The following is a 19477-nucleotide window of genomic DNA, read 5'->3' on the forward strand; positions in this document are numbered from 1 at the left end:
TCTGTAGTCTGTCTGTACATAGATACTTTCCTTTTTTGGAACTATAACAATTCAAAATATTTTCCACAGCATCAGAGCAATCGCCTTAGTGACAGACTGAACAGGTAACAGAGTATACTGCAAAGTGGTCAGCATAGGTCTTAATAAATTAAGAACTGACTTCATCCTGTCCCACAGCTATTCCTGTGTGTGTTCACAGATTTATTTACACACTTGGTCATTAGTTATGGACAATGCATACTGATGGTCAGAGGTGGAGTTTATACTGATCAGAGGGGAATTCATCACTGGCCATACTGGTTGAATTAGTAGGAGTAAAATATATACAGGGAGTTGTTTATTTAGTAGGGATGATGTGGTAGGACAGGCTATTGGAAGAAAAAAGCTTGTGCTGAGTTAACAGTAAAAGTACAAAATAGGGCAATAAGTAACTTATCTGTAAAGCAATGTAACAAGAACGGAATTATGTGTCACTCAGTAATCATATTGTGACCAAATATGTTCTCAGTTTTCTGCGGTGGGCTGGCACCCTGCCCGGGGTTTGTTCCTGCCTTGCGCCCAGTGCTGGCTGGGATTAGCTCCAGCAGACCCCCGTGACCATATGTTAGGATGTAGCGGGTTGGATAATGACTGACTGACTGTTCTGAGTTTTTATGCATCACTAAAAACAACCTGCCTGCTGCATTACCTGCTGTCATACACATGTGCTTGGGGAACAGTTTAAGGGCTTATGTGATTGTAATTCTCCACAGAGACATGAGGGAGCACTGTGCAATAATGATCTCTCTCCTTCTTTCCCCTCTGCAGAAAGATAGACTGGCGCATTTACACTCATGACATCACTTCCAGGGTCAAGCCACCTGGATCTGCCTCTAATCTTCCTTTCACTATCCTTCAAAATAGGAAATTCTGTCATCTTGGACAGTCCGACTGATTTACAGAATGACTCATCAGTATCAGTTTATTTAATAATATATGGTATTTACCTCCAAGATGCCACAGACCCCTTTCTTTGTCTTTTTGTGTCTTTACACATATTACCTGCACATTACAACCATTGACTATTTCTGTAAATCTCATGCTCTCTATCATGGTCCAAAGCAACTAACACTTTTACCTTGAGACTTCAACAGAGATTTTACCTCTCCTTCAACTGCTTCTTTCAAAAATATCGTTTAAGAAATTTGAACTGCGTGTAGTCATAGGCCTCATCAGAAATAACTAACAAAGACACATGAATCAATGCCATTTTACATCACTTGAATTAGACTCTACTGTCTATGAAAGCTATTGACCCACCACAAGCCTCTTATCCCACATTGTCTAACTACGTGACATTGTAGAGTGCTGTTAAAAAGCTTGTATTTAATGCAGTCTACTAACATATGTAATTACATTCTGTTATCACTGTTAATTTAATGATGAGGCATTGTTACATTATTTAATAAGCAAAGAGGTGATAACTGACTTTTTAATGAAGTAACTAAATCATTTTCGACACTAAAATTAGTTACAAAAGTCCCAGAACACACTGGCATATTATATCATGCTTACATTTTCAAACTTATTTGAATTAACAGTTTCTGAAATTGATGGATTAAGCTGAGGCCAGAACCTGTAAAGAGGTTTGGTTCTGGCTAATAGCTGTGTCATTATTCTAAGACCTGGAAAACAAATCACCCAGTGTAGAAATATCACTAAATGGACATTATCTATGGAGTGAAATCATAACTTATATATGATGATGGACTCAAACACTGAATGATTGTGATTGCCTTATAAAATCTAAAAGAAACAGGAAACTTGTCACTTTAAATGGTTAGTTTAAACATCCTTAATAACATTAGCTTTTCATTATAACAAAACTAACAACAAAGCCAGTATCCCTTAAGCAGTCATTAGTAAACATGGGAACTGTCAGATTAAAACAAGTTACACAATGTGTGTGCCTACAAACTGTAAACAGATGCAGAAGACACAATTCATAACAACAGCACAAATATTATGTTTTCTACAATGGACACTATAATAGCGATAATATAACACATAAATTCCACAACTTTACCTAGAACCAAATAAAACTATAATAAGATTATACTAAAATAAAAGAAAAATGAAAAAAAGAAAAACAACAGCATATGAAGCATATGTGAAAAAGACAATGAAGGTGAAAAAGACAAATCTAGGGCCAAGGATAAACAGCATGAGCTTTTATATTATGCCTTTTTTATAATTTCGGATATTTGTCTGATTCACTTTTTTATTCTTTGTTGATTGATAATAAGCTGTACTTATCCAATTGCATTTATTGAACTTAACAGCTTGATATTTTTGTTTTTTGCAAAGGAACTTAACAGTATATTTGAGTGGTGGCAGCACTTCCAGGGCCTAAGTCACCTTGATAAAGTTACCAGCATTCCAGAGATAAGCAGACCTGGTGGAAAAAATGACGTCAGTAGAGATAAAGGTACATCAGGTTTCAGCCACATTAAAGTTACAAGTTGCTGGTTGAGCCCCATAAAACAATTAAATGTAAGTTAGATGTAAAGCCTGAAGGATTTTGCAGATTGTTTGTTTATGTGGGCAAATGATGGATACTGTTTTTTTTTCACTTTTGGTAGCTGGTAGTTGATGATATTGAACTGATCTAAGACTGATATTTGAAATATTGTTTGTACTTAAAAGAAGAAAATCAATAAACATCAGGTCAAATAATAAAAGAAACTGATTTGTTTTCAACAGGAAAAACACATCTTTAAAAGCGAAAGGCCAAAAAATGTGTTACAAGCAATGTTTAACATGGTGGAAAAGACAATTGTGTGTTCTATTAGCGACATTATAAAAGCTATGAAATATAAAGCACAATAATAAAGTGTATCTATATATATATAAAATGCATATATAAAGTATACATATATATATATATATATATATATATATATATACACTAGAAAAATACCCGCGCTTCGCAGCGGAGAAGTAGTTTGTTAAAGAAGTAATAAAAAAGAAAAGGAAACATTATGAAAATAACGTAACATGATTGTCAATGTAATTGTTTTGTCACTGTTATGAGTGTTGCTGTCATAAATATATATACACACACACAAACACACACACATATAAACATATATATATACATATACACATATACATATAAACATATATACATATACATACATATCTACATATATACACACACACACACACATATACATCCATATATATATATATCTACATATATACACTCATACATATACACACACACACACACATATATATATATATATATATATATATATATATATATATATATATATATATATATACCCTTTGGGGTGCAAAATCTTAATTTATCTATCCATTCCTAAATAATTAAATCGGCAGGCTATTTCGTATCAGTGCAATACGCTGCTTGTTAAAATAGATGACTCCTGCTCTTATGTGCACTTAGTGCTGCGTGGGTATTATGAACTATCGTATCTGTTCAAGTTCTATCCATCCATCCATCCATCCTCTTCCACTTATCCGAGGTCGGGTCGCGGGGGCAGCAGCTTAAGCAGAGGCCCAGACTTCCCTCTCCCTGGCCACTTCTTCCAGCTCTTCCGGGAGAATCCCAAGGCGTTCCCAGGCCAGCCGGGAGACATAGTCCCTCCAGCGTGTCCTGGGTCTTCCCCGGGGCCTCCTCCCGGTTGGACGTGCCTGGAACACCTCACCAGGGAGGCGTCCAGGAGGCATCCTGATCAGATGCCCGAGCCACCTCATCTGACTCCTCTCGATGCGGAGGAGCAGCGGTTCTACTCTGAGCCCCTCCCGGATGACTGAGCTTCTCACCCTATCTTTAAGGGAAAGCCCAGACACCCTGTGGAGGAAACTCATTTCAGCCGCTTGTTTTCGCGATCTCGTTCTTTCGGTCACTACCCATAGCTCATGACCATAGGTGAGGGTAGGAGCGTAGATCGACTGGTAAATTGAGAGCTTTGCCTTACGGCTCAGCTCCTTTTTCACCACGACAGACCGATGCAGAACCCGCATCACTGCGGATGCCGCACCGATCCGCCTGTCGATCTCACGATCCATTCTTCCCTCACTCGTGAACAAGACCCCGAGATACTTGAACTCCTCCACTTGGGGCAGGATCTCTCCCCCAACCCTGAGAGGGCACTCCACCCTTTGGACCATGCTCTCGGATTTGGAGGTGCTGATTCTCATCCCAGCCGCTTCACACTCAGCTGCGAACCGATCCAGAGAGACCTGAAGATCACGGCCTGATGAAGTAAACAGGACAACATCATCTGCAAAAAGCAGTGACCCAATCCTGAGTCCACCATACCGGACCCCTTCAACACCCTGGCTGCGCCTAGAAATTCTGTCCACAAAAGTTATGAACAGAATCGGTGACAAAGGGCAGCCCTGGCGGAGTCCAACTCTCACTGGAAATGGGCTCGACTTACTGCCGGCAATGCGGACCAAGCTTTGACACCGGTTGTACAGACTTTCGGACGGCTTCGAGGAGATTCTGGTCCACCGTCCGGCGTCTCAGGAGGGGGAAGCAGTGCAGTGTCAACACCGTATATGGTGGGGATGGTGCGCTGCTGACCTCGACTTGAGACGTTGTGGGTCGGTGGGAGGAGTACTTCGAAGACCTCCTCAATCCCACTAACATGCCTTCCAATGAGGAAGCAGAGCCTGGGGACTCTGAGGTGGGCTCTCCCATCTCTGGGACTGAAGTCACCGAGGTGGTCAAAAAATTCCTTGGTGGCAGGGCCCCGGGGGTGGATGAGATACGCCTGGAGTTCCTTAAGGCTCTGGATGTTGTAGGACTGTCTTGGTTGACACGTCTCTGCAACATCGCATGGACATCGGGGACAGTGCCACTGGATTGGCAGACCAGGGTGGTGGTCCCCGAGGGTGTTCCAATTATAGAGGGATCACACTCCTCAGCCTCCCTGGAAAAGTCTATTCGGGGGTTCTGGAGTGGAGGGTCCGTCGGATAGTCGAACCTCGGATTCAGGAGGAACAGTGTGGTTTTCGTCCTGGTCGCGGAACAGTGGACCAGCTCTTCACCCTTAGCAGAGTCCTGGAGGGTGCATGGGAGTTTGCTCGACCGGTCTACATGTGTTTTGTGGACTTGGAAAAGGCATTCAACCATGTCCCTCGGGGAATCCTGTGGGGGGTGCTCCGGGAGTATGGGGTACCGGACCCCCTGATAAGAGCTGTTCGGTCTCTGTACAACCAGTGTCAGAGCTTGTTCAAGTTCTATTTAAATTTTAAATATAAATAATTTTTATTTGGTCGACAGAAATATGTTTAGTAGGAATGTAAGTTAAATTTAGTCATCATTGCATAAATTTTTCTTCACCATAGAAATTTAAAAACTAAATTCAACTTCCATTCCTACCAAAGATATTTCTGGTGACTAAATAGAACCTACTTATATCCAAATTCGAGCTATTGAGCTGTCGCCTGCCTGCCTGATTAAGTCACCCTCACTTTGCTCTTACTTTTTTACCATTCATTTAATCATGGCTAGTCACAGAAAAAGTATAACATGGATGGAGGATTACACTGAGTATGGCTTTACCAAAACAATTATTGATGGTGAATAAAGTATCCATTATTCATAAAGCTTCAATTGGTGATCTGTTTTTCTGTGTTAACCTCATATTTTTTCATACTACTTCTCAAACCAAGGGGATGCGAGGGTTAAATGAATCGGGAAGCACTGATATATATATATTGAATATATTGAAATAGTTTCACTGTCAAATAATGCAAACAGTACGCGGAATTGTACATAATATATATTACTTTTGAGAATGCAACGTATAGTTTTGTCCAAGAGGAAAGCAATGTTGCCTCAAATCAATGGCAACCTTTTGTAGGGAAGCATCACGAAGCAGAGCCTTACTGGAAATTTGAGGCATTTCAATTGAAATGGGAGATCAGAGGGTATAAAGGTGATGCCAGGAATACATTCAGAATGTGGTGCTCTGCTGTTTTTGTGTGGAGCTGCCTTCACACAGCTTCTCCGCTGTTTTATAAATGAACACCATATAAGGCCATCGTTTCTCCTTGCTTCACGGTTCTGTACTGTTTTATTGTTCGTTTATTACGATTCTTATAGTTATTGTGTAGCTATTCGAGACTTACTTTACTGTTCAGGTACCCATTTCCTTTATTTAATCCGTGGCTTGTACGTTATTTTTTGCTTGTTTATTACGATTATACAGATATTTATTGATTCCCTTCTTTAGCTGACTGCCTGCTAATATAAGATGCTCCGCTGTTTTTTTGTGAAACAGCCTTTACACAGCTTCTCCGCTCTTTTATAAATGAACGACATATAAAGCCATCCCCTTGTCAACTGTGTAATGCGTTTTTTGAACAGGTTTGATGTATGGAAGTGATCACTCGTACTGCGTTCAGTAAGTTCACATGAGCTACTCTCTTGTGTGATGTTGCGATGTCCACGGCTTAATTTAATGTTAGCTAAGACCCGGCACTTAAAAGTTTCTGGATGCTCTCCGGTTGTAATATGACGAAGCTGCGCGAGCCCACTCTTGAGAATGCAACGTATAGTTGTCCAGGAGAAAAGCAATCCTGCCTGAAATCAGTGGTATCGTTTTGTAGTGTCTGTCCTTGAGACTTATTACTTGTCATTTCGCAACAGAGCCTTACTGGAAATTGGAGGCATCTGAATTGAAATGGGAGATCAAAGGGTATAAAGGGGACGCGAGGAATACATTGAGTGTGGAGAAACTCTAGAGACAGCGTGTGTATTAACTTGTGGATTTTTCTGTGAGTATTTGGTGGCAGCGTGACGAAGTTGCTTCCGCAAGACCGCGTTAGCCGCAGAGCTCAGCTCCGAGCGAAATGAGGTGAATGGGAGGGGAGATGATGATGTCACTCCCCCACCCGCCTTAACTGTCAATCCTCCCACAAACACAGTCTCTTGAAATTTGCATAAGCACAGCCCTTCACCAGCAATTTTCACTTAGTTACAAAGTGATCAAAACTCTTGTTTATACCCTGTGTCCTCTCATTAAACTTGTATCCCGCATTAGTCATGGGCATGACAAACGCCAGCAGCAGCCTGTCTATGAACTTAATTTAAACTTTAGATTTACACCATGCTTTGTTTCCGAACTAGCTGCACTCATGAATATGCTTGTATGTGTCGCTTCTTATTGTTTCGCTGCCTTCTCAATTGTATAATGCATGTTTTCTTCAGCGCTTTTTGGAGCTCTTCCTTGTTTTCTAAGTACTACGTTGACAGTCAGTTCACGTGATTACGTGGGAGGCGTGATGATGTCACATGAAACTCCGCCCCCCACGAACATCGAGCTCAATTCCATTACAGTATATGGAGAAAAATAGGTTCCAGTTATGACCATTACGCGTAGAATTTCGAAATGAAACCTGCCCAACTTTTAAGCTGTAAGGAATGAGCCTGCCAAATTTCAGCCTTCTACCAACACGGGAAGTTGGAGAATTAGTGATGAGTGAATCAGTCAGTCAGTCAGTCAGTCAGTCAGTGAGTGAGTCAGTGAGGGCTTTGCCTTTTATTAGTATATATATATATAGTGTCAGGGATGCCAGGGGCCATGACCCGGCCGGGACGCCATGAGACACCGGATGTGGGTCTGCGCCCACCCTGGATCACGTGGGGGTCACCTTCCTGGTTGCTTTGGGGGCCACGGGTACAGGGCATGGAAGCTCCACCCTGTAGGGGCCCGTGGTCACCGCCAGGAGGCGCCCCAATGCCTTGGGGACCTGTTACCCCAGCACTTCTGCCACACCAGGAAGTGCTGGGGGGAAGAATTAGGACGGCGCCCAGAGAGCTGCCAGGAGGACAGCCGGCACTTCCGCCACGCTGGGGGGAGGAGGAATGCCGGGAACACCTGGGGCTCATCCGGGTCATATATAAAAGGGGCTGTCTCCCTTCATTCGAAGCTGGAGTTGGGAGGAGGAAGGACGAAGCTCAGGAGACCTGTGGAGGCGGCCCGAAGAGAGGCATTGTGGCCAGGACTGAGTTTTGGAGGGTTTTTGTGCACGTGACTGGGTCTTAGTGACCATTACTGGGGTCTGTGTGACCAATTTAAATACTGTAAATATTGTAAATAAACGTGTGGTGGTTGAGAACAACATGTCCTCCTGTCTGTGTCCGGGTCAACTTCCACAATATATATATATATATATATATATAAGATAACTCCTGTAGCCACAATAAATGCCTTTATTGAATAGACAAACCAGGGGTGAGCAAATTCCTTTCTACTGCAGCCACAGCTGCGACAAACATAAAAAACATCAATAATAACTCATAAACTTGCAATATTATTTAGGAAAATCGCAACATTTTACCTACCAAAAATTTAGATTATTTGTAAACAAAATCCATCCCCCTCTCTTTCCTCAAAAACAGTTCAATTACTCTGTCGTACGGATTATCCGTGCGCTTCAGTTCCATCAAAAAGTCCCTTTCAAAAGTCCCTTTCTATCGCCATCGAAGCTAACGCTGAAAGTCGAGCCTGCCCTGTCGTATTTCTGGCATAAGTTTTAATTCGCTTTAGGGCTGAAACTGTCCGTTCGACAGAAGCAGTGTACACGGGAATGGTCACCTCCAAATATACCAATGTGAACAGCTGCCCCATGCTCTCATTCAGATTTTTCTGATGAAGGAAGTCAAGGAGATCAGTGGGAGATTTTCCTGAAAAAGCATCCATGGCATACATTACTGTCAGCTCTGTTTTTAGCCGAGACAGATCAAAAAACGCTCCGTGGCTGTTGTGTTAAACCGGGGAAAGCTGTATTCGTGAAATTTTTCTTGTATTCCCGAAACTTCTGGGGCTCGAGGAGTGTGACAAACATCAGTTTTTCGTGGTCTTGAAATCTGGTCTGCGTCTGGCAAATAATATTGTCCAGAATCCTGCCATGGAGTTGGCCGTAGTGCTCACAAGAATCTTGCCCTCACTGACTCACTCATTCACTGACTCAATCACTCACTCACTCACTCACTCACTCATCACTAATTCTCCAACTTCCCGTGTAGTGAGTTGGTGAAAACACAAGTGCAGAGATCGGAAACAGAAACGAGGTAAACGCGGCGGTGTTAGCACAAGGCTAAAAACTAACCCCACCAGACCTACGATACCGTCTATTCTGCTTGCAAACGTCCGATCGCTGGACAACAAGCTGGATTATATAAAGCTGCAGCGGGCCAAGCAGTGGGAAATGAGAGACTGCTGCATCTTTATTTTCACTGAGACATGGCTCCAGGAAAACATTGCAGACTCGGCCATCCAGCTAGACGGACTGACCATCTTCCGAGCGGACAGAGACGCCTCTTTGTCCAGTAAGACCCGCGGGGACGGACTGTGTGTTTATGTGAACAGAGAGTGGTGTACGAACGCTGCCTCAGTTGCACGATACTGTTCCCCGCTGATAGAGGTTTTATCAGTAAGGTGTCGGCCTTTCTACCTACCGAGGGAATACAGTTGCATGATGGTAGTGGCCGTCTACCTCCCGCCTAGCACAAATGCTAACCAGGCGCTAGTGGAACTCTACGAGATCATCAGCAAACTGCAAACGACGCACCCCGAGGCATTTTTCATTATTGCTGGAGACTTCAATCATGCCAACTTGAAGTCATTTCTCCCAAAATTCTCCCAGAATGTGAACTTTGCAACTAGAGGGGGAAGCTGTCTGGACAATGTTTACACGAGCGCTCCTGACCCCTACAAGGCACTACCCCACCGTCACCTAGGCTGTTCAGATCATATCAGCGTTTTATGGTTCCTGCATACAAGTCCCTGCTGAAGCGCACTAAACCAGCCCGCAAGAGCATCAGAGTGAGGCAGGTTGGTGCGGTTTCAGCTCTCTAAGACTGCTTCGAATTGACAGACTGGGACATTTTCAGAGAGGCTGCTATGGATGGTGACTCCATCAATCTGGAGGAGTACACAGACTCTGTGACTGGCTACATCTCCAAATGCATAGAGGATGTTACTGTTACCAAGGATGTTACCACAAGAGCCAAACAAAAGCCCTGGATGACAAGAGAAGTGAACAAGCAGATCAGAAATGCAGCCTTCAGATCTGGAGACAAGGCTGCCCTCAGGGTGACCAGAGCCAACCTGTCTCGTGCTATAAGGAGAGCTAAGTGGGCATACACGCAGAAGATCAACAAACAATTCAGCAGCACCAGAGACACACGTCGTATGTGGCAGGGTGTTCAGGCAATTACAAACTACAAGCCCAATCCACACAGCAGTGATGGTGATGCCTCCCTTCCAGATGAGCTGAACAACTTCTTTGCACGGTTTGAGGCACAGAACAAAGAGCCTGCGAGAAAAGCAACACCTCCCTCCACTGACCAAGCACTCTGTCTCTCCATAACAGATGTGAGGAGGACTCTATCCAGAGTCAATCCACGGAAGGCTGCAGGACCTGACAACATACCTGGTCTTGTGCTCAAAGAATGTGCAAGTCAACTGGCTGGTGTCCTCACAGACATCTTCAACACATCTCTGAGCCAGTCGTCAGTCCCAACATGCTTCAAGTCGACCACCATCATACCAGTGCCAAAGAAGTCATCAGTGACATGCCTGAATGACTACCGACCAGTTGCACTCACACCAATCATAATGAAGTGCTTCGAAAGGTTAGTCATGTCACACATAAAGACTAATCTCCCTGCCTCCCTTGACCCTCTTCAGTTTGCATACTGCTCAAACAGGTCAACTGAGGATGCCATATGCTCTGTCCTTCACCTCTCCTGACACATCTGGATAAAAAAGACACATATGTCAGTATGCTATTCATAGACTTTAGCCCTGCCTTCAACACAATCATCCCTCCAAAGCTGGTTGTAAAACTGAGCAGGTTGGGCCTAAACACCACCCTCTGCAATTGGATCCTGGACTTCTTGACAGAGAGGCCCCAGTCAGTTTGGATGGGCCACAACACTTCCAGCATCATCACACTGAGCACTGGAGCACCGCAGGGCTGTGTGCTTAGTCCACTGCTCTTCACCCTGCTGACTCACGACTGCACAGCCACGCACAACACCAATCACATCATCAAGTTTGCGGATGATATGACGGTGCTAGGACTGATAAGCAGGGATGATGAAAGAGCATACAGAGATGAGGTGAAATGGCTGTCCGCATGGTGTGAAGACAACAATCTATCTCTCAATGTCGACAAGACAAAAGAGATAATCGTGGACTTCAGAAAATCACGTCCTGCCCACATCCCGCTCAGCATCAACGGTTTAGATGTGGAGATTGTTAGGAGTACCAAGTTCCTCGGTGTGCACTTAACTGAGGAACTTACGTGGACACATAACACCTCATCATTAATCAAGAAAGCCCAGCAGAGACTACACTTCTTGAGGCGGCTGAAGCGAGCACGTCTTCTCCCTTCCATCCTCACCATGTTCTACAGAGGCACCATAGTGTCCTGACCAGCTGCATCACTGTCTGGTATTGCAACTGCAACATATCCGTCCGCAAGCGCCTGCAAAGGATAGTGAAGACAGCAGAGAACATTATGGGGGTGCCTCTCCCTTCACTACAGGACATATTTTACAAACGCAGTGTCCGCAAGGCCTGCAACATTGTGCAGGACCCCTTACACCCCTCACATGGACTTTTCACACTTCTGCCATCCAAGAGAAGATACTGCAGCATCAAAGCCAAATCTGCCAGGCTGCAGGAGAGTTTTTACCCCCAAGCTGTTAGACTCCTTAGCACCAGGCTGCCCCCTGGGACCTTACACACGGCCTCAACGACCACTAAAAACAGAACTTTTATACACGAAAACCACTATCCTGCAAAGATGAGTGTGCATGTAGAAAAGAACTGAAAATCTCATACTGACCTCTAAGGATTTTGACACTCTTGATATCCTTATGCTATGAAACATTCTGACCTGTCATTGTTTACACACGTCTTAAACAACTATTATCATACACTGATAATTTCTGTATTATCTATATCTATTATTTATTATTTATTTATTTATTTATTATATTACATATCTTACACATCAATATTGCTGCTACTTCTTTGTCCTATCTTTGCACAGTCTTGTCTTGTTTGTGTTTTAATTTTAAATTTTTACATTTTTATTCTATTTTTAATTTACTATTTGCACATCATGTTACACTGTGGACCCTGAGCTTCGCAATTTTGTCTATCTGTATACTTGTATATGGTTGAGATGACAATAAAGTTCACTTTGACTTACACCTTACTTACCAAAGTAAGTTTCATTTTGAAATTCTACACGTAACAGTCATAACGGTCAATAACGGTCGACAATGTCCGCCATGTTCAACTTTCTTATTTATGGCCCCATCTTCACGAAATTTGGTAGGTGGCTTCCCTGCGTTAACCAAAATCGATGTACGTACTTATTTCGGTGGTATGACGCTACTGTCAGCCACCATATTGAACTTTCCAACGTCACTAATTCTCCAACTTCCCGTGTAGGTAGAAGGCTGAAATTTGGCAGGCTCATTCCTTACAGCTTACTTACAAAAGTTAAGCAGGTTTCATTTCGAAATTCTACACGTAACGGTCATAACGGTCGACAACATCCGCCATGTTGAACTTTCTTATTTATGGCCCCATCTTCACGAAATTTGGTAGGCGGCTTCCCTGCACTAACTGAAACCAATGTACGTACTTATTTCAGTGGTATGACGCCACTGTCAGCCGCCATATTGAACTTTCCAGCGTCACTAATTCTCCAACTTCCCGTGTAGGTAGAAGGCTGAAATTTGGCAGGCTCATTCGTTACAGCTCACTTACCAAAGTTAAGCAGGTTTCATTTCGAAATTCTATGCATAACGGTCATAACGGTCGACAACATCCGCCATGTTGAACTTTCTTATTTATGGCCCTATCTTCACGAAATTTGGTAGGCGGCTTCCCTGCACTAACTGAAACCAATGTACGTACTTATTTCAGTGGTATGACGCCACTGTCAGCCGCCATATTGAACTTTCCAGCGTCACTAATTCTCCAACTTCCCGTGTAGGTAGAAGGCTGAAATTTGGCAGGCTCATTCGTTACAGCTCACTTACCAAAGTTAAGCAGGTTTCATTTCGAAATTCTATGCATAACGGTCATAATGGTTGACAACGTTCAACATGTTGAACTTTCTTATTTATGGCCCCATCTTCATGAAATTTCATAAATACGAGTCTAAGATATTATAAAGTTTTGGGTCAGCCACCTGTATATTGTTTTTCCCAACTGCAAAAGGGTTTTATGAATCAAAAGCACAATGTGCATATCACAGAGTTCAAAACAGAACTGGCTATAGTAGCCTAAGATGGAGGCTTTAAAGGTCTGGAGAGGAACTGATGTCAGCAAAGGGGCCTAAACCACAAGTGACGTCATTAAAGGGACTGGCTTCGGAAGTGACGTCATCAAAGGGACCGGCTTCGGAAGTGACATCATCAAAGGGGCCGGCTTCGGAAGTGACGTCTTCTAAGGTGCCGCAACCTTGCAGGATTTCCCGGGAAAGGTCTGTAGGGAACTGAGAAAGTCATTCAGTGCACTCCGCCACCCCCTGGTCGGATGTTTTATTACAATTACTCAGGCCCTTTAGCTGCCTGCTACTTGCAGGTGTGCGACAATATATACATATATAAATATATATATTTATATATATATATTTATATATTTATATTTATATATATATATATATTTATATATATATATATATATATATATACACACACACACACACAGTAGGGGAAGTAAGTATTTGACTCCCTGCTGAATTTGTAAGTTTGCTCACTGTCTTAAATTTACCAGTGAACATCCGGGCCTGGGGCCTCATGTATAAACGGTGCGTATGCACAGAAATGTAGCGTAAGAACTTTTCCACGTTCAAATCGCGATGTATAAAACCTACACTTGGCGTAAAGCCACGCACTTTTCCACAGTACCTCATGCCTTGTCGTACGCAAGTTCTCCTTCGGTTTTGCAAACTGGCGGCACCCAGCGCCAAAGCAATGGTACTGTTCTTGTGTGATTACTCATTATTTTCATGACGCGGCTTTATAAATACACAGAAACTAACCGCATATTGTTTATTAGTGTAATGCATCTGATTGTAATTAACTCGTAACAATATAATGGTCCAGGGAACAGCCATAGTATTCCAAATACCATAACTGCTTTAGCGTTGTTACTCTCACTTCTTCTTCTTCTTCTTCTTCTTCTTTCAGCTCCTCCCGTTAGGAGTTGCCACAGCGGATCATCTTTTTCCATATTACTCTCACTGCACACTCGGAGTATTTATATCACTGTATCTGAGTGTGAATCACAGCAGCAGCTGATCGGAAAGAGAATTATCGGTATACAGCTAAAGGACACGCTGTCTCAGCCACTGCAAAATGTTTTAAAGCCTTTCCTGTACAGACCTCGCGGTTCAGAAACAGTTTAATCCCAAGAACTTTAAATGCACTCAATCAATTGCTCCTTGTAGAACGCTTTGTACTTATAAGTACAATCACCCCACTGTAAACTTGCACTACAGTTATAATATCTCACAACCTGGGCCACTTTATAAAGCGCGTATTTACATATGATGACAATATCATTTTTAAGGTGAAATGCAGCAAAATATGTTTGTTAAATTATACACATAAAACTTTAACTTCATTTAAATAATCTATATTCTTCACTGGGAGTGTCGTGAAGGATAGAATAATTAAACATGTACCACGAAGATATTTCAATGTTCTTTAAACGTTTTGAAGAATCGGTAGCTAAGCTTACAGATGGCTTAACTTCTATTACAGAGCTGATTGTGTGGCGATCGGTTACTTGGGGAAAGAAAAGCAAGGACTCTTGGGCGCTACGCCAATATATATTGAATATAAAACAGAAAGAGAAAATAACAACACAGCTAAAAGCAGCGACAAATTTCGACAAAAGATAAATGCTTGTCATGAGCACGAGGCTCATGAAACACATGTTTAATAATGTGCTTTAGCTCCTATCATCATGAAAATGACATCACGTATACATCTCAGTATTTTAGTTATTCAGAGAGCTGTAATATCACAAATGTAATGGACTCTGTGTCCAGTTGGAGGAAGAGAGCCAGTTTAAGAAGCAAGTAGTGATTCACACACATAGATCACATACAGTAGAAGATCAAATACAAAACAAAGCATTTAACGTGCTACTTTAATTACGATGTAATTTTGAGAAACTGGTTAATTAAACGATTTTAAGATGAAGTTTATAATGTTCTACTAAATGACAAAATAAACTACGTGATTAAAGTGGAAAATTCGAGATTAAAGTTGACATTTCGTGCTTTTTCCCCACCGTGTGCCTTTTTTCTCTGTACCCTAATAAGCTTTTATATGACACTCAGACAGTGGGCTTACAACTCTTCTTTTCACGGCAACTTTGATATGTGACTTCTTTTTTATTTCCGGCACTGTGCGATTTTGTGAATGTGAGCTTTCAAATTTCTCCAACACGCTATGTCACTCGATCAACTTCATTTTGTTGATTATACCACGGCTTATTTGAACAAATAGTATGTTTTTCCTTTGCCTCCACTTGGTATTCGCTGAAATTCTTATGTTTCCCCGTGCTTTTCCCATTGTCTTTTCACAGAAGGCTGCGCTTAAGGGCGATTTATATTGATTTGCATATTCAAATAGGCGTAATTCTGGGAGCATTTGGGGCGTTACATAATGCGCATGCACGAGCGTTAGTTTTCACGCTGATTGGGATTTATGTAGCGGAAGAACGTGGAAGTTGGAGTACGCACAGATTCCTGCATCTGGATTTTTCTGTGTGTAAGCACATTTTGGCTTTTGTGCTTACGCCATGTTATAGTGCGAGTTCTACGCACGGCATTATACATGAGGCCCCTGGACATCTGCCTTCTTCAGCAGGGGAACCTTGCGGGCACTGCAAGATGTCAATCCATTATGGCATAGTGTGTGAGACCAATGGTGTTCTTCGTGACACTGGACCCATCTGCCTTCAGATAGTTTTGGGCTGATCTCTCACCTTTCTCATGATCATCCTCACCCCACGAGGCAAGATCTTGCATGGAGCTCCAGACCAAGAGTGATTGATGGTCGTGTTATATTTCTTTCATTTCTGAATAATCGCACCAACAGTTGTCACCTTCTCACCAAGCTTCTTGTAGCCCATTCCAGCCTTGTGCAGGTATACAATCTTGTCCCTGATGTCCTTTGACAGCTCTTTGGTCTTGCCCATGGTGGTGGGGAGGCTGGAATGTAAGAAATTGAATTCTGTGGACAGGTGTGCTTTATACATATAATGAGTTGAGATCAGGAGTATCTGTAACTGATGGACTGATTGATTGATTGTAATCTATGTGCCACATGGGCACACAGCCAATCTGTGGAGCCAGAATTCTGGCTGGGTTGCAGTAGATCAGACACATATTTCTCTCAATGATATGCAAATCAATTTAGAACTTTTATGCAATGTGTTTTTCTGGATTTTTGGTTGATATTCTGTCTCTCTCTATTAAAATGAAACTACCTTAAAAATTAGAGTCTATTCATTTCTTTGTAAGTTAGCAGACTTACAAATTTAGCAAGGGGTCAAATACAAAGTACTTATTTCCCCCACTGTATATGTATAGTACAGCATGTATATATATATATATATATATATATATATATATATATATATATATTGTGGTGGATTGCCGGCATTTTACTCCTGCCCTCACCCCGAGGCCACCAGGAGGAGCTCTCCCGACAGCATGATCATGTCCCGAGTTCCAGCAGGGCATCATGGACTATGTAGTGTTTATACACAGCCCTGCTAGACACCTTGGGGGCCACCAGGCATCGCTCTAGGGGGGCTCGTAGGCTCTTATGTGCCCTATGATCCGGGAGTGCGTCACGGTCACGTGACAGGAAGAAACAACGTGCTCCCGGGTTGAAGAAAAGGACTGTTTACCATGACCCGGAAGGATTAAGGAACTGTGGACCTCTGGGTCAGGGGCTATAAAAGGACTATGGCCCAATCCAGACACTGAGCTGAGCTGGGAGGTAGGAGGGCGAAGTGTCTGGGCGAGGAGGAAAGAGTATTGGTTTTGTGATTTATGAGTGTAGAGTGGAGGGTGCTTTGTGCACTGTATAATAATAAAAATAATAATTATACTTTCACCTGGTATTCAGAGTGGTACCTGAGGGTGTTAGCGTTGGACCACGCTTCTATCTGCTACAATATACAGTGGAACCTTGGTTTACGAGTAACTTGGTTTATGAGTGTTTTGCAAGATGAGCTACATTTTTTAATACATTTTGACTTGATAAACGAGCGATGTCTTGCAATAAGAGTAGTATGGATACACTTTGTCTGCTGAGCGTCATGTGATCACAACTGAGCTGATGGTTCTTCTCTCTCTCTCCTTATCTCGCTCGCTCGTCCAGCGCGTCTCTCTCTCTCTCTCCTTATCTCACCGCCGCCGCCCAGCGCGTCTCTCTCTCTCTCTCTCTCTGGCAATCGTCTCCTATTCTCCGTCTGAGTCTGTGTGCCTCATTCATATAGTCAACATCCGTACGAGCGTATACTGTTTACTACAGCATTGTGACTGTGTGTGTGTGTGTGCTGTGAAGTGCGAGTCCCCATCTTGCTCCCCAAAACATTAAGCTGAGTCTCAGTACTTTAACACCTGCTTTATTCAGCTTGAAACAGCAACAGCGTTATTTATTTATTGTAGCGGGATCTTTATAATGCTCCTTGTATGACCCATTGACGACAGGCGCTTATAGCATGTCTGCGATCTTTTTGGATTTGCTGATACGGTGAACTGCTACAGCGTTGGTAAACTGCGGATGCTTTGGGACGCTCTTCCGCGTGTCGTCCCGTTGGGTGGAATCCCACATGAGTTTAGAAACTCACACCAGCCATGATTCTTTTTAAAGATAAAGTGCAGGTTAATTTGTATTATGTATTTTACTTTATATTTTGTATTAATGATTTTTATATGAATAGTTTTGGGTTGTGGAACGAATCATCTGAGTTTCCATTATTTCTTATGGGAAATTCGCTTTGATATACGAGTGCTTTGGATTGCGAGCACTTTTCCGGAACGAATTATGCTCGCAAACTGAGGTTCCACTGTATATATATATATATATATATATACATATATATATATATATATATATATTGTCACGCATGCGAGACTAGGAGACCGTGGATGGATCTTAAAACACATCGAAGGACGAAGGACGGGGAATGGGGGGTACTAACCTTGTTTCTTTGTTTTCCAGGACTAAAGACGCTCCGCCATAAGACTTTGCCCGCAGTACGTTCACTTCCGCCCTTCCTCCGCCATCTTCCCTGACGTCAGCAGTCCCATCATCCATTACACCTCCTTCCCAGCATTCCTGCACTTCCGGTTCCTCCCATATAAAAATGGCCGCCAACGCCTAATATGCCGTCGCCCATGAATGTTGTTTATTTGTGTTTTGACCCTGAATTTATTTTCTGAAAAGTCTGGAGTGTCGACAATATAAGGGGCCGGAATACCCCAAACCTTTTTGTTGTCTCCTGTTACATCTTTTACAATATATATATATACCATCCCGAATGGATTTCAAAAAAATTTGGTCACTCTGCTTGTATGTTTACAAAACAATATTTGCCTTACATATCCTAGATGAACCAGTAATCAGTGCCATCTTCATTTCTTGCTAAACCCTACCTCTCAGAAATGTAGGCGAGCAGACACAAGACTATCCTAAGTGTTGTGCTCCCAGTACACTGGATTACTTTACAACAGTGAATGGGCACAGACCCAACACAAACATCGACTGAATAAGTGGGTTGCTGAAGTTCTGTCTATATCCTTTGCAATGGGGCTAAGGTATGTCTAGCTCACCTTACACACTGAATAGCGAGAGTGGTTTTTCAGAATGTAATGCTGCTGCTGCTGCTGCAAAAAAAAAATCAAATTCTCACTTAGAGGATCTCTTCAAAACGTTTTTAAAACCTGGCAGGATCTAATCAATTTTAGAATAAACATTTATATTGAGGAGAAGGACTCCTTTCCCTCTTTACTACTCTCAAAGTTTTACTCTGGTTGTTGGCCTTCCTCTCTTTTGATCACGTGGAATGTTACATGCTTTTAAAAAATTCAATAAATGATAAAAAAGTAATGCTGCAGACAGAGTAGAAAGGAAAAAATACACATACTATGATGCTAACACAAGGTGGCCATTTATTTATTTTACATACCGCATGCAAAATGTGTGATTTAACATAAATTTACAAAGATTGTAATTAGAAGCAGTTATTTTTAGAACTGCACTAATGGCACTAAATATTATTTTTTAAGAATGCCAAACATTGTAGTTAATTTTGACAGTTACAAAATAAAAAACAAAAAAACAGGGAATTACAGAAAATATTATATAAATGAACATACAGTAACAGTG

Source organism: Polypterus senegalus, chromosome 11 (assembly GCF_016835505.1).
Source record: "Polypterus senegalus isolate Bchr_013 chromosome 11, ASM1683550v1, whole genome shotgun sequence".
Taxonomy (NCBI): Eukaryota; Metazoa; Chordata; class Cladistia; order Polypteriformes; family Polypteridae; genus Polypterus; species Polypterus senegalus.